Consider the following 23,217-nt stretch of genomic DNA (forward strand, 5'->3'; position numbering starts at 1 on the left):
TACCTACCCTGAGCTTGAGTAAACTGAGTATGGCTTATTTTTTCACAAGCTTATAGGGCTCCCCATATCAGACAATTAAATTGCTAATGAAAATGAAATATTATTTTCAGGCAAAAGCAATTTTTTTAAGAGAGAAAAAAATGCTACCAATGTCAAAAGAGATAGTTAGAATTTTTATTTATTTATTTATTTTCTAATATTGCAAAGGAAGGTGAAAGGATTTAACCTTGGATCACACAAAACAATGTAAACTCTCCAGATCCTCCAAGATTCACAAACTGGAAGGCAGGAATTATTCTGAAGGCTTCAGAATTCATTCTGGCTGTTTCCATGATTAATCTGGAATAGAAAAAGGAAGACATATCTGTTCCCCAGCATCCTTGGCAATGCAGTGATGACTGTGCTATTGAAATCTAAATAAACTTAAAACTATCCTGAAATTCATTATTTCCTTGGACTCAGAGACCCTAACTAGAGTTCCCACATTTCAAAATAGATCTTCTTCTTTCTTTCTTTCTTTTCTTTCTTTCTTTCTTTCTTTCTTTCTTTCTTTCTTTCTTTCTTTCTTTCTTTCTTTCTTTCTTTCTTTCTTTCTTTCTTTCTTTCTTTCTTTCTTTCTTTTTCTTTCTCTCTCTTTCTTTTTTTTTTTTTTCTTTTTTTCATAATTTATTTCTCTATAATGTTTAGTTGAATTTACATTTATTAAATTGAATAGGATTACTGTAAGGATAGTTAACAGCTGAAAAACCACACCAAACTGAACATAATAGTGGTGAAGTCTCAGATATTAAACACCAAATAGATGCAGGCACCAAAGGCAGTCAATGTTCTTAATTTCCAAGTGTGTTAAGAGCAGCATGAGAAAACACTTGGAGCAAGATAAGAGTGCTTCACAGCATCGGGGGTGCTGATTGGCTGGTGATTTGTAAGGTTGAATTGCAAGGCAATCTAAATGCATTTTGATTGTAACACAACTTCAAAATTGCTAAGACTTTAAACACTACTGATTATTCTAAATTATTAAATGAGCTAGAAGAAAATTACCTATGAAGCCAAAATAAGCCTTGATGACTTATATTAGTGGTAACAAAAACATGTTGATATTAGTAAGACTGAGAAATGAACAAGTACTTTGCTTCTGGGACTGAAATTCATGAGAATGTGCAGATGTAAGAGTATTCATGTTTCTCGGAGTACATACATATGTTATATATATAATTTTCCACTGTGGAAGAAAGATTGGGAATCCTCACATCCTAAAGTTTTCTAATCCTCTATACATATTCTGTTAGAATATGCAATTGAATGTAAAAATAATATAATAGTGCAAATGTAGATAGAGACTGAAAAAGGATGTTTCTTCTTCTGGAAAAACACCTTCCTCAAAAATATTTCCGGGGAGGGAAAGGGGGTATTTTACATAGTTTAAATTGCTTTGCTGCTATCTAAGTATCTTAAGTACCATTTAGACTTTCTCATGTCTTTCCAACAAAGATTGCAGTAGGTTGAACAGATAAATTAAAGAACAATTCAGGTTGCTTTTTTGGAGATATTGGAGAAATTTAATAGAACATAATAGTTTTGCTACTGAAGTGGCAAAACATATCAAAAACTCTGATTAGCCATAAAGCTACTAAGGAAAAGTCATGGGTTAGACAACACAGGACATGCCATACAAATTTTATTTCAAGTTCTCCCAAATTTCCCATGATATAAGCTGGTTCCAGGACAAGAAGTTATTGGCAATAATAGTGATAAGCTAAGCACGTCAATTGTAAGTTTAAACCTCTAAAGTTCCAACAAAACAAGGCTAAAGCTTAAAAACTGAATGCATGCTGAAGAACTCTTTTTCTAAGTCAGGTCCTTTTGGTATTTTTGCAAGGCTGTTACATAATTCAGGGCTCAGACACAGATTTTGGTTGCAACAGGTTGTGATTTAATTTGTGTTGGAAACTAAGCCCCACACATGGGGGAGACTTCATCCTTTATTTTATTTTATTTCAGGACCTTTGTACAGGCTTAGACTGAACTTCAGACTGTTACTCATCACACAGTTGATGGTGTAAGTTGAGGGACCTTCTGCCTCTACTGCAAACTACCATCATATTTTTCAGTCACTCCTGATTTGGCTTGAGGTTGCTTTGAACAATCAACAGTACATCAAAGATACTAAAATTATTAGCAATTCCTCTTATTAGCACGTGTAGACTCTTAACTTTGTGGATTTGCTTTCTTGTATATTAGAAACATACAGATTGAAACCTCATTTTGAGCAACTAACATTTTTGCATGGCAGGGTACAATTTATTGATTTTGCAACTGAATTATTCAAGTCACTCATTGGCAATGATATTATGCAGCTTCAAAAAAATACTGAAACCAATAGAAAACACTAAAAGAAAAGTGCCAGGTATACAAAACTGAGCTGTATAATGAAATGATAATCTTGTCTGCATGTGAAAAAATCAGTAGTGTCTCAAATGTGAAATAACAAATTATTGATAGTCATTAGATCTGATTCACAGCTTGGAACAAATCTTACATTTAATCAATAGCAGCATTTAATTTTAAAAACTTCTACAAATTTGTAAATCTGAAAGAACTTATGACATGGAAAATGATACCTATTTCACCTATATTTAAAAAAAGGCTTATATGCTGTTTGAAATACTTAGGTTAATGCTCCTTTCAAATACTGAGGATGCAGTTATATTCTTAAGCTCAAGAATTTTCATGCATATGATAGCTTTGTTGACAATATTGATAACAGATAATCACCTAAGTACCAGCCCACTGAGAGGAGAATTTAGCCTTTGGCTTGAAGCACTCAGTTTCCATCACAAATCTTCCTATCTACCCATATCAAATTGAACAGTGCTGAAGTTGAAATTCTTATGCAATGTGAAATAAGGAATTTGCAGATATGGATTTTCTGAGTTTAAAACTACTTGAACTATTTAGAAGTGAAAAAGGTCCAGGATATATCCCCCAGAAATTCGACATCTCATCAAGTTTAATTTTATATTGGAACTTCATGTTTTAAACTTTTTTGTTATTTAGATCTGTATTATAAGCTATCACTAAAGGAGTTTGAGACTACTGTCAAAGCACAGATCAACAGAACCTCTGCTTCCCAGAGTTCTGAGCAGACTAAGCTTGTTTTGTTCGCATTAGCTATTTGCTACAATTTCTCAGTTCTTTTATACTCAAGTACCATGGGCTTTATTTTATCTCCTTTTCCCATGCACTGTGGTGGTTCTTTTGTGTCCCACCCCTCCCATTTGTTTGCAAACTTTTCATGCTTCCCCATTAACATAACACCAAATTGTAATGAACAGCTCTCATATGGTCTATTTTCCCACATTATTCTCAAGGTTTCAACTCATGTGTGTTTGAATTCACTTTATAATTATTATCTTAAAAATAATGAATTTTATCATCTTTTGATGGAAGCAACAGAACTAAAAATTATTTTAGAATTCTGTTTCATTATCTTCTTCAAGTGAGATCCCTTCTGTGGCTTACTGCAAACAGGCCTGAAGAACGTTGCCTAAAACTGTGATATTTGTTTTTCCCCCCCAAATTTGGGGTAAAACAAAACAAACAAACAAAAAAGCCCCAAAACACTTTGGGCAAAACAAAAACAACCAAAAAACCCACAATCAAAAAAGATAACTACTTAATCATTCAGAAAAATACAAGAATTTTTAAATCTTAACAAAATATTTATTAAACTGATTTTTTTTAATGAAAGAAAAAGTGTTTTGTGAGTGACACCTCCATTTGAGGTGTACACATCTGTTTAAAAAGATCTATTTGCCTGTGAGGAGAGAAGAGAGAACCTACAGTTTGCCACACAAGATAAGAAAGCATCTTGCCTTTGGCAGTAACTAATAGTGGATGTTTAAAAGAAAGGCAAGCATTACGGTTAGTGCTTCTAGACACACATTAAGTGCTCTAGACTGGGATAAAATGTGGAAGGAAATTTGTCTCCTGACCTTTGCAGGAATCAGCACACACCTCAACACACAGATAGGTGAGAAATGCAGAATCAATCATAACTATTAACCATGTGAATGCTTGATTTTTCAATCTGATGATTGAAATGAAACTTAGAAATAATTATTTTTTCACAAATTATTTTCTAATTTAAATTATATTGCTACCTTTTCGCTTAAAAATTGAAAGCTTTCCAAATGAAATATAATTGGAGCAATTAACATATGTTTATTCTAAAAATAGCTGAAATTAAAAGCTTCAATTTTAATGAAAACATCATCCCCCCTTTTTACCATTCAAAACCCACAAACATGTGACTTCTCGAACACTACAGAAATTTCGATATTTCGCCAATTGAATTTTCCAGTGTAGTTTATGAGATAGAGACACAAAACTTTGTTACTGTGAAAAATTAATTCAAGGAGGTGTTACATGTTTGAAAAGATAGAATTTGTAAAAAATAAGAGTTTTTTGGGCTTGGTTTTATTCATTAAAAGATATTCTTCTTTTCTTCTTTTTATTTTTAAAGTGCCTTATGTTTCTCCCATAGTCTCTCTTCAATCAGGGAAATAAAGTTATTGTAAATTTCAGGAGAAAAAAGTCCATTCAATCTTGAAATATCCAGCAATTTATTCGAATTCAAAGAGTACAGAAGAAATTTCTATTTCTATTTAATTCTATTTCTTTCAATTGGAATAAGGAGCTCAAAAATATTTTTAAAGGATGTTAAGTAAAGTCCTAAAGTTAAAAGATAATAAATGGCAAAAACAAAGGAATTGATGAATGGGGAAAAATAATATAACAAAATAATGAAAATAAAAATAATGGAGAGGTTTCTCAGCTATAGAAATCCTTGTCATTCAGCACATCAAACACATATTCCTTGTCATACTTTGAATTCTAAGTTGTTCACACTATGAAAATACCTATCTGATTTCAACAGCACCATTCTGAAGCTAAAGATAAGAAAACTTTTTTACATGTAAAATTGACTGAAACAATATGTTTAAATAAGAAATAATTGCATGTACTAAATTTTTAATCTTTTGGGATTGACTCGAAGAACTCAGATGTGGTTTGAGATAACCAACAGTGGTAACTCATAACTGATTAGTTTTATCCCTATTTCCCTGCTTCAAGTGGGAATCCCTGCAAAAGGTAGATGACTTGGGGTTTCAGGTGCTGAAGATGGGTGAATATTTTTCTTTCTAAACACTAGATAGCTATTGAACATTTTTCTTCTCTAAATTTGAGGGCCAGAAGAAAAGAAGACAGGAAAAATTGAATGGGCTGATGATATTTATGTATTTAGTATAAAATTTTCATTACTTGCCAGAGAACTACAAGAAGTACAAGCACAATTTAAAAAGTATAACCTTTAACTACAATGGGGTGCAATAATAAATCATCAGTAAGGAAAATAAATTCTAGAATTTCTGTTAAGGTAAGAATGTAATTAATATTGCATATTGAGAAAATTACCTACCTGAGGTTTAACAGGAGAGTTGATAACAAGAGACGATGTGGAAATTTTTGCTCTCTGGCATTCAGACACTGAGACTTGGGGCACTTAAAAAGTTCTTGTGGCAGTTTAAGTTTCTACAGGAGCCACCCACTATATTCTACCACTTCCACAGAAGAATTTGTTAAAGAGAACACAAAAGAGTCCATAGAATCCATGATGTATGTGCTTCCATGCAGGCTCTGGCACCTTAATGCAAACCCAGTTTAATTGTATTTTGAAGCCAAGGTGTGAAATTCAATCCAAGATTCCTACTGATGTGTAGGCAGGTGTTCCCTTCTGACAGCTTTGCCATGGAAATAGAAACCTCAAGCAGAAAAAAAAAAGGCAAGCAGCACCAGTGATACCATCTTTATTTCAATGAGACTCACCAGAGCTCATCTGTCAGTGTTGTTAGTTCCCCAAGTAGAGATCAAAAGAAGCAATTAGAATTCTTTCCATCAGATTTCTCTTTTCAGATAGCATTTCTAATGGGAATTCTGCAACAACACTTTAAATACCTTTCATCTTATTTTCAGATTTAAAAGATTAAGTGTTCTTCAATTTATCAGAAAATCAGGATCTTTTGTGTCTGTAAAGAAATTCCAGAAGCCAAATTAAGACATATAACCAGAATGCTTTATACTCTGTTAAGTAGGATAAGATTCAGCATGAGTATGTCACCATATGAGTCCCTACTGGGGCACCTAGAAGCAAATGTGTCCCAAGAATATCTATTTTATGAACAGTTAACTCACCAGAATAAATCTTTGCCCACATACATATTTTTTAAATCTGATCTAACCCCTGGTTACATGTAAAACATTTTATTTTCCCTTTAAATTCAGTTTTGGGATTTTTTTTCCTTCAATGAATCATCTGCTTTTTGCTAACAATATTGTCAAAGATTTCTTAGGTCACATGCAGTACAGTACATTCTGATGTTACTCATATCAGCTTGCTTCTGCTTGCAACATCTGATGTTGCAAGAAATATGAAACATGACATGACCAATGAGACTTGATAAAATGTTCTACAATCCAAAGCATTGTTCTGAAACCTGAAACGACATTTTCTTCATTATTTTGCAACATTTTGTTGTTTGTACATTCTCAGCATAACATTTTTTTTAATTTAAAAGGGTGACATTAAAGCAATATGAAAAAGTTTATATTGAGGAAAGCACCAGTCCCAGGTATTGATAACACTGATATGATTCTAAGAAAACAGGACTTCATATGTAAAATGTGGAAAGAAACATATATACATAATATATATACATACATATATATATGTTTATATATATATTATACATGTGTACATATACATTAGAAACAAAATTTCTAAATGCTTAGGTCTGCACAAATAAACGAAAAGATTAAATAAAACCGGGAGAACAGTAATAAGGGAACAGAAATCCCTAGGAAGAAGAATAGAACAAATGAGAGTATCTGGGTTCAGTAGAGATATATATTATTGTGACCCAAGAAATATAAGAATTGCCTCTGTTTGGAAAATTATCAGTGATTATCAGGGATTACACGTGTACCAATGCCTAAGGGAATTCAGCTCAGATTGTACTTCAAAAGACTTAGAAAGGAACATAAAAAATATTTTTAAAATATCATATTCCTATTTACTAGATGGTCTTCACATTTTGTCATAGAAAATGTCATCATGTTTAAGGAATGCATTTTTAAATTCTTGACATTAATTATCTTTATTAATATGTATTTATGTAAATACTAAGTTGGCTGACAGTTACAACCATTATTAGGTTGTGGGTGAAAAACTGAAGTTAAATAAATCATTCAAAAATCAACTGTGCTTAACTTGTAATATAGTTTCTTTGTAATTTCTTACCCAGAAATTACATTAAATATTTTATGCTTCATCATCAATCTAATTTTCAGCATCTGCAAAATTTAAATGCATCCAATCATATTAATTTCATTGAAAAACAGTTGAAATCAAAGAGGCATTTTAATAATGTTTTGCATATCATTTTCAAAACGGAATTCATGAAAGTTAAAATAATGTAAAGTATAATATTACTCATTCATACTTTGTTGTTTTGCCATTGCTTTTAAGTAATTTAAAGTATTAAAATTTTACTTAGGAATTTAATTAAAATGTAACTTTATGCTCATGGTAATAGCACACAGTATGTAACTTGATTTCCTGAACACTTCAAAAATAGAAGGGTGCATATTTCTATTAGCCATAGTGGTTTTGTTATAGAACATCTGCATATTTATTTTGTAAGTTTTTTGATATTGCTCAGATATCTCTTTTTAAATTACATCAGTTGACACTGGTAGGAATTATATAAGGAGAGAATTAGATTTTTATTGAATTAATGTCTGATCTTGCTAACACTTAGTTTTGGTCCTGAATTAATCAGAACTTGAATGAGACCTTTACAACAAATATTTAAAAGTACCTTTTGATCTCCAGTAGTAAAATTTTATTCTGCTTTACAGAAACTGCAAAGATCTCATGTGGTACCAAACTGACATAAGGTCCTCACTGACAATGAATACAGATCCACGTTGGATTCATGTTCAATAATCCAACTTTTTTATTCCTGTTCTACAAAAAAAAAACATTATATGGTAGAGAAGCCCTTTACAGACATGACAATTTTGCTATTTGGTTAAAGTGGAAAAAAACAAAAATGTGCTATTTAAGTTTTCCATGAAATATTCAGGATGGGATGTAGTTGAGATAATAGCATTAGCTTCAAATGGAGAGTAATGTAGTATTGTGTTTCTAAGATCTTGTTCAGGACCACTTCAGGAGAGTGGGTGAAGAGCATCACTGAACAGCTAAATAAAACAGGCTCAAGAAACAAACCTCAGTTCCAGGACCAAGTGGTACAGATTAACTAATCCATAATGTTTAGAATGAGTTTTCCCTAAGACACACTGATGTTATTTTCACTACATTATTCTAGGTCCTAAATCCCCCTTGGCCCTGGGAAAGAAGGTATCACTTCTATTTTTAATCAATTTAAAGTCCTTAAGATTGCATGGTATGTTACTGGAATGGTGACAGTTCCTGTGGCGTAGAACTACACACGTTAAACCCAGGGAACTGCATATTTTTGCATTAGGCATGCAAAGTTGGCTGGGAGGGTGCTGGTAAACAGTAGACTTAGGGAAGAGATAGACCTTATGTGGTGTTACTCCTGTTGCCTTTTGGTGGAACAATATGGAATGAACTGTTCCAGTGCTTCTATCCTGGCTTTTTCTTGGTAAGAGCTGGCTGTCACAGCCCAAAGCAGAATAGTATGGGATATTAACTGAGCTCTGTGTCAGGGGTGCAGTATTCCTTCCTAACACCTCACAGGCTGCTGAAGATCACCTCGCTCTCACTCTTCCTCATATGGCTAGAGTGTATAACTTTTACTGTAGAATAGGCAAACTGCTTGGAGTGGAAACATGTGACAATTTTTTAGTACTTTAGGATATTTCCACAGCTCAGCCTGACTTCTGGCCAGCTGCGTGCTCATCACTTCTCACTGCTCTTGTTCCAGTGAAAGGAGCTGGAAGTCATTATTACACACCACTACGGCATTTCCATTTTCTGTGATTTCTGAGATGTCTCATTTTATGCTTTGTTCCATTTCAGATAATGTGTTTCTCAGATATATTTTTATGCTGTTCCATTTTTTCATTTCTTGTTATTATGAAGATAGTTTTGGAAAACAGTAATAAAATACACGCCCATTTGTGAGGACTGATCATGACGCTTGCTACCCACTACAAATAAGGTTCTGTGAGAATCCTAGAAGTACTGTCACAAGTGTGCTGTCATGGTTTATTGACTAATAAGCAAAGAATTGAAATCTTAATTTGCTTTATTTGTTGGTTTATTGAAACGGAGATATAGGAAGTACTGGATAGATTAATTAAATTTTGCTGGGGAATCCAAACTTTGGGATGCTGTCATTTTGATTGATGGCTGTGTAAAAGAAGAGGTGTTCTGAAAATAAAAATCTCATGAATTGTCACTTTTTTGACACATTAATACTAAGTTCTTCATTTTAACCGTTTCCATTCTTTTTTCTAATATAAATATTAATTTTAGCATCCAGAAACAACTTCTTGAATGCTTATGAAGCAAAGGTTAAACAAGATGTGAAGGGTATTTAGAATAAGCAAACCAAATGCTTATTAAAAAGATGTGTGTTTCTATATACATATAAACATGTATATTTACATATAAACATATATGCATGCATATATCACTCATAAATTGCTTTAGGTCAAAGATAAAGGAATTTTTTACCCTTGTGATTGAGACTATATTAGAAAATTATAACATCTAAATTGGGAACATTTACAACATACAGAAGAGAAAGTAATGGGAACAGTTTTAGTTACTATTAGCTAATATTTTTATAAAATATGAGCTCAAGAACAGTGGAAGATTGAACACAATTTTCACATTCTCATCAAGTTTGGAAAGTCAAGGTTACAGTTAAATTATGTTCAAAGCTCACTAGTAATTTAACTTAATAGTTACTATTATTCTGTGTTCTTTTATTTTAAGCTACAGGTTTGTTGTTTTATATGACAACTCCAGGTTTGAGCCTTTCAGACAAATTGACATATTAAGCTCTTTCATTACTCCTTTATATAAATATTTCCTCTGAGAGGAGCTGAGAGAGAACAAGAAATAAACCAGGAATGTTAAAAGAGATGTCCTGCATTATTGTTCTATAAATACTCAAACATTTGTCCTTATGTGACAAGAAATAAATTAAAGCATGCAGATTCGTAAATTTGTGGAAGAAAGTGCTATACCCTTTTCTCAGAGGCAATTTTTTAAAAAAGTCTATTGTAAAGCACTACAAATAATTTCTTTATCCAAAAGCTCTGAAGCAGTTATTAAACCAGCTGTTTTCAAAAGTACACAAATCTGCTAAGTTGCAGTTGGGTAACTGTTAAATGTTAAAGCAGTGAATGATCAGCATGTAGCAGATGGCCTGGGAATGGGTTAGAAAATGGCAATGTTAATACCACCAGACTGAGATGTTCATTTGTGCTGTGATATGTGCAGACTGGGTGAATAATGAAGGCTCTGTAATAATTGTGTAAATCCCAACATTATTAAATCGATTCAGCTGGGGTTTCTTAATATATGTGAAGCACTTGATATACTTTGAGAAACACCTCCTCTTTTTGCTAAAGCTGCTCTCATTAACTCATACTGCTTTATTTGCTGTGACCTCAATGTTCCTGTTTAGTAATGAGTGGAATAAAATTAGAAATCCACTTTAGCTCTCAATATGAGAGAGAGGAAAATATTCCAGAAACTAAACACCTATCCCACTGTTTTTGCAGATTGTCCATTATTTGAATTGTACACCTTATTTTTTAGTATTTTAAAATTAAATTTCTCAGAACAATAGAAGAAGGAAAATCACAACCTAGTCAACTGCTAAAAGTTGTTTTAAGGAGGTCAAATAAAAGAGTACACAAAATCAATAACCCCAATAATTATTTTGCTCTAACAGCTTATCAAGCGTGTTCCTGTGTGTGTAATGCTAAAAGACAGAATATTTTTTATAAATAGAAAGGACATAGATCAGGAGTAATGCACCAAGAATATCCCATGTGACAGCCCCCAGAGGATGATCACTTATGATGTAGAGGTAAAACACGAACCAAAAATAAGCAAAAAGTCAAGACACTGTAAACATGCTACAGGCAGATGCACAGCTAGCAGATAGTCCCTGGAGTACCATACTTGTATATGTGCAGGTGTTAGAACATTTAATAACTATTACCACCTACAGCAGGTAGTACCTGTGAACTGAGAAATCTCTTTACCCCTCAGCTTTTACCAGATTAGGTGGAAGTTGAAGGTTATTAATACAATAGTATTTTTCAGCACCATGGGTATATGTTGCTTTAACTGTGCCTGATGGGACTTGCGTTGACATCTATGCCAGGGCTGATGGCCAGACAGCAGCCCTCTGCATCAGAATGAGGCACTGTGCATGCTTAACAGTCAAGGAAGTTGGAAACATAAATTATGCCAATTCCTGTCATTAGCTACTGCATATACATTAGGAAAATAAATAAATAAAGGAAAGGAAGAATTTATTAGCATTATTTATATTTTATAACGACCCACAATACAGTCCTCGGAAAAATTAAACCTTTAAGAGATGTGTATTTATAGTTCTGTTTGAAAACACTGGATGGTGAGGCACTGAAATAGATTGCCCAGCAGTGGATGCCCCATCCCCAGAAGTGTCCAAGGCCAGGTTGGATGGAGGTTTGAGCAACCTGGTCAGGTAGAAGGTGTCCCTGTCCATGGCAGTGGGGTTGGAACTAGGTGATCTTTAAGGTCCCTTCCAACCCAAACCATTCTGCTGTTTCATGATAACTGAAAGATCTAGAGAAGATGCAATGTTTTACTTATCTGTTAATCAGCAGTATATTGCTACACACAAAAGATATGATATCCAAGATGGCAGTAAATTCTAATGGTCTCTTACTGCTAAAATTCCAAATGTCTGCAAGAAATAAGTAGCCTAATAGCAAGAAATAAGCACCCTTCCTCAGCTGTGTATTATTTTGCAGAAGAGAAATCAATCTACTAATTTTATAGAAAGCCATCCCAGTCCTTGCATTTGAGTGAAACAGTTTTTCCTTACATGACGGTGAAAAACTGAGGCAGGTTAGAATTAATACTACAGGAAAAGTCCTATTTGGATCTCAGACACACTGCTATAACCCTGAAAATGTTGTAAATGTCACCCAAAATGTCACATGCTCAGCTAAGGACAGAACTCATCACTCAGATTGCAGGACAAAAAGAGACTGCAGAGCCCTTTAGGATGTCTGTGTTTTGCTTAGCTCTGCAGTATGGCACAGCCTATGGGAAACTTAATGAATTTCCATAGCTACTTTAGCCAGCCATAGTTAATTAGATTTAAGGACAAGCCTAATTTTACAGGGGAAATAAAGTGATCCTTCTGACAGACCTCTTCTCAACTCCAGTTTCTACCAGGGTAAAAAGTGAGTGAATTTGATACAAAAGTATTGGTATGCCATATCATATCATGTTGGTATACCATATCATATATAATATATCATTATATATTATTATATATACCAGTCTTCAAATTGTGTCTTCAGGTCCCTGTGAAAAGACAGGGACAGGACAAATCTACATAACCCTCAGTTTCTCTCATCAGAGTGTAGAGAAATAGCCATGCATAAAACAGAAGCAAGAAACACAAAGTTTAATTTTAACGTCTTCAAAGATTCTTCTGTGATACTTGGAGAGTGTGAGCTATGTCCATCATGTCTATCACAGAAGAGACAAACGAAATGGCAACCCATAGTGGGTGTGTACACTGGATTTTAAGAGCAAACAAGAATAGTGCTTCTACTCTACTTCATTACTTCATGCTCTCAGCTTCCCCAGCATTACCCAGTCTTGCCTTCCCATCAATGAGATTGCTGCTGGTCTGGGAAAGCTGCACTGAAAGACCTGTTGATTGCAAGCAGCCCAACTGTTTGCAGTTCCAACTTCCCAGTTTATATGCAGAAGCACAATGCATCGTCAGCTTCCCAACTGTTTCTTTTGACAAATGTATATTGTGTACCTCTACACTTCTGAGAGTCCCACGTGTGTAACTTCTGCTTAGTCAGGCCATACCTGCAGTTTAAAGCCAGCCTAGACTGGCTGTAGCTCACCAGGGTAGGCTTGAGCTTCAGAATTGAAAGGCTCAGTTTGAGTCATTCACGCACAAGCACATACACACACAATTATCTGCAACACACCATAATGGAAGACTGAGAGTGATTTAGTGTGTAACTCTATAGGATGTACACACGTAGAGTGTACGCAGTGGGGAAGTAAAAGTCCTGCTGCAAAACACACAAGTTAAACCACAGATGCCTCAGGGGTTAACACAGAGTGACTTATTAAATCGTTTCAATTCATCTAAACATATTTTTACTTTCAGTATGTTTCTAAAAACTTGCTTATGAGGAGGAACAATAGAATTGGACCTGCTATGAAATACAATTATTCAGATGTGTACCATTTATGATCTTCTCTTGAAATTGAAGTACAAAAAATGGCTAACATATTGATTGAACTTAAAAAAAATTCCCAGAGCATATTACTGGTTGTAAAAACAGCCAGCACTTAGTTTTTGTTTGCTTCACTCATTTTCCCTATTCATCCTATTTCCAGATCATTAATGAAGACTAAAAACAGTCCCAAATTGCACAATTTAGCAAACTCTGTATTTTATATTTCCGTGTTTCGAAAACACTCTTTATTTTGTCAGTATCAATCCATAACAGTAGTTTGCCTCTTATCCCAAAATATCTGTATTTTCACATAGCTTTTAGCTTTTTATGAGGAGTATGATTGCAGCATTTCTGAATAAAAATAAATTATGTCTGTCAGTTCCTGTTTACCTACTGTTTTGCTGACCAACTTGACAATATCTAACAAATAGGTTGGAGTCATATTTTTCCCCTTTCTATAGGTGATCTTGTTTCAGTCATATCTTACCATGTTCCAGTATTTCAAAGAAAGTTTACAAAATAATACAAAGTCTTAGTGTGAAGTATGTATTTTACTCAAATACATTAAATAATAGGGTTTACATAATGGAAGAGCATTAACTGTGTTAGGCAGGCAATTGAGCAGAATAATGGTGCTTTAAACTTTCAAAGTTTACCTATATTCATGCAGATATTTTACAGTTTCAAGATTCATTATTTGTTTCAAATGATTTTTGGAAAGCTGTCATAATATTCATAGTAATTTTGAGAGTAAGGTAAAAAGTTACCTTCCATAACATCTGAATGCCATACATTTTTTTTAATTAACTTATTTTTGTAAGTGACACAGATGTGCAATTCTTCAGTTTCTTTAAAGATTTGTGTGGACTGAGTTTTTGTGGCTTTTTTCTAGGAAAACTAGAAAAATGTCTGAAACATCTGAAGTAGTTTCATAATCAAATGTCATTTGAAAAAGTGGTAGTGGAGCATTAGAGAATGTGATTGCATGGGTGTTCAAACAGGAGGGAAAAAGGAACTGAGTCCAGTCAATTTCAGTTCTGAAAAAGCCTGCAAAAGATAATCAATGAAATGATTTGCAAGTGTATGGATGACAGTAAGATGACGAACAGCATCCAAGAACAAATTGAGTCAAATTTGCATGCTTGTGCTCGTTTTTGGCCAAGACAGAGTTCAGTTTTCTTTATAGTAGCTGATATGGGGTCTTGTCCTGTATTTGTACTGGAAATGGTGTTGGTTATTTGGGGATGTTTTAGCTCTTGCTGAGTAGTACTTACAGAGAGTCAAGGCCTTTTCTGCTTTTCACCCCACCCCATAAGTGAGATGAGAGTGCACAAGGATTAGAAGGGAGGCAGAGTTGGGACAGCTGATCCTAGCTGGCCAACAGGATATTCCATATCATACTCAGAATATAAACTAGGGAGAAGAAGAAGGAAGGAAGAGGCAGGGGAGGAACACCCAGAGTAATTTTGTTTGCTTTCTCAAGTAATGGCTACATTTTATGGATCCCTGCCCTTCTGGAGATGGCTGAACACCTTCCTGCCTATGGGAAAGTGTGAAGGAATTCTTTGTTTTGTTTTGCTTGTATACGTCTTTTACTTTACCTATTAAACTGTCCTTATCTAAACCTATAAATTTTCTGATTTTTACTCTTCTAATTTTCCATGCATCCCAATGGGGGAAAGCGAGTGAGTGACTGTGCAGGGCTTAGTTGCCAACTGGAACTAAATCACAACAATGATAAAGGAACAGGTGTTAGGATAGGAAAGAAGTAATAGAAATTCTGTGACTTTAATCAATTAAATCATGTCTCACAAAACATTCCCATCAGTAATCTGTGGGGGAAAATTTTGGATTAAATTTCTATTCTCTTGCAGCAAAACAGGTTGGACCACTCAATCCATAAAATAAGTTTCCAAAAACTCACTTTAACATAGAAGACTGTGTCAAGTAGCATTCTAAAGATTATAATAATCTTCAGGATTTTCATTGGTTATCTTACTGAAGGAATACAACATTGCCTTGCTTCAGAAATGATACAAAGCCAAATGAGGAATTGCTGAGGACAAATGAGGACAGTGTTACAATTAAGAAAGTATAAACAATTTTCAGATATGGTCTAGAAAGAGTTCTAGTTTATTTTCTATGAAAATAAATCAACTGCATGAATGTTGTCTGGTAGCATTTCTTCAGAAATTAGAAGTGGGCTTTTGTGGATCATAAATTGAATACAAGACAGTAAGGCCACAGCATTGCAGAGAGGATCACCTGCATAGTGGAATAAATAAATATGGGGACAGTCTATAAAATAAGAGAAGAATTTTTTTCACTCCTTACAGCTCAGCTGAACTACAGAATTCTCTTCTAAAACGTGTTTCAATGAAGATGTGAACTAGTTATGCCTGTGATAGAGGAGAGAATGAACAAGTTCTACAGAACATGACTTAAATACTGAAAAAAATGGAGCTATTAAACAAAAATAAAAGAAGAGGGCCGGCAGAGGATACAGTAATATACTCAAAGTTATATATAATTAGAATGGAAAGGAATATATAATCTCAAAGGTCCACCTTGTTATAATGTTTATAGTAATGGTCCAAAACAGAATCTCAAAGTAAGTACAAGGAAAGTTCCCAAACCTTCTGAACCTTAAACTATTTTCAAGTTATGAACTTCCTGAGCTGGAGGTGATTTTCATTAATTTAATTACTCTTAGTAGTCAATGCACCTAACAGAATTTTGAAAGATTGTGACAGCAATAAAGACAAAAAAATCTGTTCTCCATGCACGGGCAGATAGGACTGTGAGTAATGGACTTCAACTACACCAACAAAAATTTAGGTTATATTTAAAAAAATCTAGTGGTAATGGACAGCAAATTACAAAGTCAGTTTTAGCTGAGGAGCTTGTGGAGTCTTCAATGTTATCGATCACTAAGAAGAGATCAGCACTCTATGGGACTGATATAAGAATCTGTAACAAGCAGTACATCCGGTATGGTGGCAAAAAGGAAAATAAAACCACTCATGCTCCCCTGTATCCCTGTCTTTCTGTAGTTCTACTGATTCATGATAAATTTTCTTTTTTTTAACATTCTTACAGTGACAGTGACTGCTCCTTCTTTCCTAAGACAATAACTCCAAATTCGGTAGCTCCCCTAGCAACTAACTAGATTATGAATGAACAACTTTAATCTTTCCTGTGGATTATTATAGGAAAATCTGGTAGAAATACTTTGTTTATATTTAGATATTTCGGTTTTCCAGGTAATTTTTTAAATTATTATTTTTTATCATGGGTTTGCATCTATCAGGTTTCCTTTATAAATGAAATAGGAAATTTGTGCATATGTCATTTACTTTCTTCATTTCGGAGTAACTATCAGAAAAAAAACTCTTTTAATTAGTGTGTTTTTATACTCAATGAAAATTCCACTCTGAAAGCAAATGCAGCCATCTCCCTGGCTAGCAAACAATTCTAGGAGCAAATAACTTCTGTGTAGACTGCAGTATTAAGTCTGTGCAATACTCAGTGATGTGGTCACATGCTGCCTCTTTATTTCAATTTAGTTCTATATTCATTCAACTAAACCTGTCATTTAAATCTTCTGTTCAAATAATCAGACAGAGAGGCATGTGGGCAATTTATGACCCTTGAAAGGCAATAGAAGAGTTGAAGATAGCATCTTCAGAAAACTTTTCCCCTTTCACTCTACTCATAGCAAAATCACTGAGTGTGTGAAAACATAGATGTCTGTATTGTCAAATAATTTCAGATAAACAAGAAGTTTCTCACTTACTAGCAATGCAGATCAAAATTAAGGCTCTTAATTTGTAGGTGAAAGTGTATTGAGCAAGTGCTAATAAAAAGGTCTCACTCAGCTTTTCATGAAAAAGGACAAAATTTCTTAAACTGCCATAAACAAGATAGATACATAGCTAGACAGACAGATAACTATTTTTTAATAAAAAATATAAAACTGCCAATCATAAATGATAAGTATTACTAAATTATTACACAGTGTTTTGCTCAGAAGGGATGTCCATGTCAATCAATGCCAAATCTACAAGCTTAGTCTTGTTATCAGTATATTCAGTAAGTTTTCAAAATCTGGAAAAATACCTACTTTTGAGAAGCCTAGGTTGTAACACTAGCCTTGAAGATCTGAGCCACAAACACCACTAACTTAATAAAACTGAATTTAATTACAAGCCTTTTCACTCTACATTAAAATTAATCAGTACTTCCTTTGTGTTTCTCCTCTTCTGCATAACATGTGGGTCCAGATGGTTCTCAAAGACTGTAATTTCTAGGGATTTTGAACAACACATTTGTATTCTGTAATAGAAGGCATTTGATCCTTTATTTGATGTTGGTTCTCAGAAAATCCCTACCTTTAAAAATTCATGAGAGGATTGGAGTGGTAATCTAAGCAGCTGGTCATTTTCCTGTTCAGGTCTTTTAAATCCAGCCAAAAAAAAAAAAAAAACCAACAAAACCAAGAGAGAAAAGATTTTTAAACAGGCTCACATTTTCCTGGTCCTAATAAAGATAATAGACTGTGAAATTTCATCTGTAGAATTTAAAATGTCAAGAATCTCAGCTAATGAATACAACAATTGACTACAGGGATAGTTATATTACCTGATGTGTTGAAGCAAAAAAACACACTTAACTGAAGGGTTTTTTTTCTCCACAACTTAAATCCATGGTGTTTATGAGTAAATGGATGAGCCAGGGGTTTGTGAGAAAGATTAGACCTTTTCTGCTTAGCTAAGTGGTCTGATAAGACCCAAATCAGTACGTAGTGACGGCAAATATTACTTGATGCGCACTATGTGGTATATAGAAAATTGGCTCAATGTTTAATCCTAGTTCAGCAAGATCAATTGCTCATTTTACAAGAATGATCAATTGTTCAACTGCTAGCTGATCAGGACAAAAAACACAATCCAAGCTTATGAAAAGAACAAATAGTTCTTTATATTTAAGCATACCTTTGCTCAGAAGGAAAGTATATTTGATGGTATACTTGTGTTTTCATCACTTACATAGTGTCTGGAAATGGAAGTGCAAATAGCAGTTATACAATAGGAATATGTGCAAGTCAAAACACTAAATCCTAAAAAAAGGGCTTGTTTATTTTAAAGCACTAATGAACTATGTGATATATGATGTGCACATCTGTATGTACTTTTGTGTCTTAATATTATATATCATATCCATTATAAATAATTGAAATAAAAGGTCTTATAAAATACATTGTAAATGTGGGAACTCTTAATCTGGTTCAATAATATTACATGGTACTGGAAATTTCTCTGCGATAATTTTTTATTGAATGAATATGAGGTTCTCCTGAAGTAGAACTTAAGTTGGGAGTGAGGTCATTTATTTACTCAGATACATTGGTGGGAGAGGGATGGAAAATATGTATTACATAATATCATGGTAAGATAATATTAAGTCTGTTCAGAAAATATCTAAATACGTAAGTTTTACACATCATGCAAATATGAAGAGAGTTTAAGCTGAATTTCTGCAGAGTCAGTCCTAAGGCTATGCTGTATTTTAATAGCTTTTCTGTCACTAATAAAAATAAAGATGCAAAGCACTGAAACACATAAAGAATCACATACATTTCCTTTACATTACAATATCTCATAAATATGCACATTTCTTTCCTAAAAAGAACATTTTAATAAATTTTATATCCCGATAACTTGTTTTTAACTTTTTAGCTTTTAAAAAGTTAGCTTTTGTTTCAGAATTCTCCATGAAAATTTTATTTTTATGCTTTTCTCTCATTTCATCTTTAGTTCATTGTTTTCTCTCCTTCCTTGTCTTATCCATATTTTGACAATGATTTCTTTTTGTCTTTGCTATCAGGAAAATGCAAGGGATTTTGACCTCTTAGGTAGCAGTCTTGGGTATTTTGGGTTTTATTTATTTATTTACTGACAGATGCTGTGGCAGCATGCTGCAAATTCAAGTGGGAACAGAGGGAGAGGAGGAAGAAAGTAAAAAGACCATCATTTGGGTTAACAGTGATTGCCATAAACATGCATGTGGTACTGCTCTCTCCAAATCTAATTACTGACATGAATAGCGGGAGTAGAATTCTCTGATAGGTTGGTTCAAAAGCACCCAGGGAATTTGTATGAAAGGACAGCATTTGCCAAATCATCATCTGTGTCCCTTTTCTCAGAGAGCTCTGTGGGAAATATCTGAATTGTAAACATGAGTGGATTATCAGCTTTCATGGTATCATTGCATTGCACCTTTCCTCAGCAAAGAGAATGAATGACTGACTGTCTTTATAATGATCTCTGGTGAAAGATGGTAGTACTCATGGATTAGATAGAATTTAACTTGTCAGAGAGAATATTTCCACAGTAAAAATAAATACTGACTTTCAAGGAGAATGTATGTAAGTTACTTTATTTCAGTTTTAGTGAATTCAAGTGATTAAGACAGCAATTTACACTGGATAAGAAAATTTATGTTAAAAATTGCAAAGCAGAATTTAAGGACCTGGGTGTTAAGGGTTAAAATTCAGGGGCATTTAAACTGGTTAAATTTAAAGGATTTGCTTCCAAAAAGTCTAACACACATCCAATTTAGATTGTCACAACTGAAAAAAAAAAAAAAGGGAAAAACAAAGAAAAAAAAAAAAAGAAAATAAAAAACCCACAAAAATGTGGGAAATCAAAGCAATTTGCTTATGTGGCTTAGGAGACAGGAAAGGGAAGGTAATTTTTAGCTGGGCTATGAAGAGTCAAATGCAAAATTATTAGCAGCAATAATAAAAATACCCATGGAAATTTGCTGACATGAGTGTGAGTTTTGGTGCTTTGCCTATTTTGCTCAGAATGACATGAATAGGTGAATTATGTAAGCATTCAGTGGCCTCTGAAAACCAGAACCCTCTAGAAAAGTGTTGAGGATCTTTTTCTTTTTGTTGTTCTTAAATCAGCCTCCCATAAATTCACATTACAGTACCATTTAGCAGCAAACAGAACAGGGGTCAAGGCAATCAGTCACAGGGTCAGAGATTAGAAATGGTGCAAGACATAGACTGCAGGAGTACAAGAGCTGCAGCAAGGAAGGCTTCTAGGAGACACAGAGTGCTGCTCCCAGCTGTTGTCCAGATAAGCCCCTTGCAGGGCAATGAGACATCACCACAGCATTATTGGGAACAGCAGCTTTTGAAAACCAGCATCTCCTTGGTTCTGATATTTCCATGCAAACTTAACCTCTAATTTGAGAAAGAAAAATGCATCCTGGCATACCTCTTACTGCCCTTGGCTTAGAGGATTTCTAGCACAATACCGAGCATTTCTCTAAAGACACGGAAACCTGTATAAGGGGAAGGACATGCCTCTGTGCCCTTTTCCTAGTAAATTCAGTAAATAATCTTCACATTCTGTAATGGTGGTGCCAATGTGAAAAGAGCTGGCAGAGAAAGAAGGAGAGAGTAAGAGAGGAATAAAAGAAGAAGTTCAGGGAAGGGAAGGGAAGTTCAGGGAAGGGAAGTTCAAGGAAGTTCAGGGAAGTTCAGGGAAGGGAAAGGAAGTTCAGGGAAGTTCAGGGAAGTTCAGGGAAGGGAAGTTCAGGGAAGGGAAGTTCAGGGAAGTTCAGGGAAGGGAAAGGAAGTTCAGGGAAGTTCAGGGAAGGGAAGTTCAGGGAAGTTCAGGGAAGTTCAGGGAAGTTCAGGGAAGTTCAGGGAAGGGAAGGGAAAGGAAGGGAAGGGAAGGGAAGGGAAGGGAAGGGAAGGGAAGGGAAGGGAAGGGAAGGGAAGGGAAGGGAAGGGAAGGGAAGGGAAGGGAAGGGAAGGGAAGGGAAGGGAAGGGAAGGGAAGGGAAGGGAAGGGAAGGGAAGGGAAGGGAAGGGAAGGGAAGGGAAGGGAAGGGAAGGGAAGGGAAGGGAAGGGAAGGGAAGGGAAGGGAAGGGAAGGGAAGGGAAGGGAAGGGAAGGGAAGGGAAGGGAAGTTTGAAAATATATGTTTTTAAAAATATCTTCTCTTGTTGTGATAGTGATGGTGATAGTCATAAAAAAGGAACTCAGACTACAAGCATTTCTTGCTCCTGTTTTCATGGATTGTGACATTTCTAAGTTGAATTTAAATATATGCACTTCAGTTGTTTCCTGATAAGAAAGAATATGAAATTCCTTTTCCTTTTATAGATACAATGTAAACAGATTTTGTAGATGATTTCTCTTTCAAAACAGACTTTTCTTAAATTTCCTTGGCTGAATTATCATAACATGACAAAGCACATCTAGCTACAACCATCAAATTGTGTAACACTGCTGTTATATGATAGTGCATGGCTGATGTGACAGGAAAATGAATAGAGCAACACAAAGTTTCCAAACAGGAATTTTACTGTGAAAACATTGTCTTTCCTGAAAGCCATTAAAGAAAACACATATCTAATCCCTTTTGCAATTTGCTCCATCTTCAGTTCCAAATGCAAAATGGCTGTACTTAGCTGCAGCTATCTGAAGGTGTTTAATAGACTGTGCTTTTCTTTACAAAAAATTGTGTTCTGGCAAAAATTAACCATGTTTATAGCAACTGAATTAGCCAGGAAGTTTCCTGTAACAAGTTGGTTTTAGGCCAAATGCATTTCAGACTAAGAGCTCACAAACAGTGAGACAGCTTGAGAAGCCAATCTCTCCACACTATCCCGTTTTAATAGTTTAGTTTATTCAGCTTCATAAAGGTTATTTCTCATCCATGCTCAGGAAAGGGTGGTACCTATAAAGAACTGCATTTATCAAAATAAGTAGCAGGGTGTTGAGTACAGCAGAGGCATCATCAGATAGAGGGGATTTATATTTTAACAGCAACTCTTCACAATGTTCTTGTCATCACCTCTTATTTCATCTACAGAGCTCATGTGGGTATGTGGAGATTGAGCCTGTCTTTAAATCAAAATTAAACAAAGAGGATTCTTTCTGCTTTATGGACAGATGGTAGCATATTACAGGTATTCTCAAATGGTTTCTCTGTGCTTATGTGGACATATGTCAATGAAAAATGAGTTGTAGTCAGACTGGACTCTTGACTGGAGACTATATACCCATCTCGTTACTGATACACAAAAAGATTAATAAATTACTTTTCACATAGTATGGGGAGTTTTCCATTATGACAAAACTACTAGATTAGATTAAGTCATTATAAGTCATTAGACTATTAAATATTGTGAGATCAATTCAATAATTATTCATCTTTGACACATTTGTAATACAACTCTTTCAACCTATCCTCTAGCGCTTAGGATCCCAGTTCAGAAGTCTTGGAAGAAAATAAAATAATTAAACCTAAATCCGTTCTCAGGTGCACAGTGGTATCCTCATCTAAATCGCAAACAATTTGAAGCAGACTCTTGGTAAGGATGCATAGACTGGTATAAGCTGAATTGCAAATGCTCAGAAAAGTGTTCCTGTTCTTCACAGAGATAGCAATTGCAAGTTTTGAGGAAATGCAATGCTCAGTTGCTCAACTGCAACTTGGTAGTTTAAAGAGAAACTCAAGTAAATCTCCTTAACTGTCCTCTGAGAGAGAACAGGGAAATGGAGCAGTAGAAAATAAACACTTAAAAACTAATCTGACCAGCTTTCACTGATGAATTAATTTATGTG

The sequence above is a fragment of the Anomalospiza imberbis genome, chromosome 1 (assembly GCF_031753505.1).
Source record: "Anomalospiza imberbis isolate Cuckoo-Finch-1a 21T00152 chromosome 1, ASM3175350v1, whole genome shotgun sequence".
In the NCBI taxonomy this organism is placed as follows: domain Eukaryota; kingdom Metazoa; phylum Chordata; class Aves; order Passeriformes; family Viduidae; genus Anomalospiza; species Anomalospiza imberbis.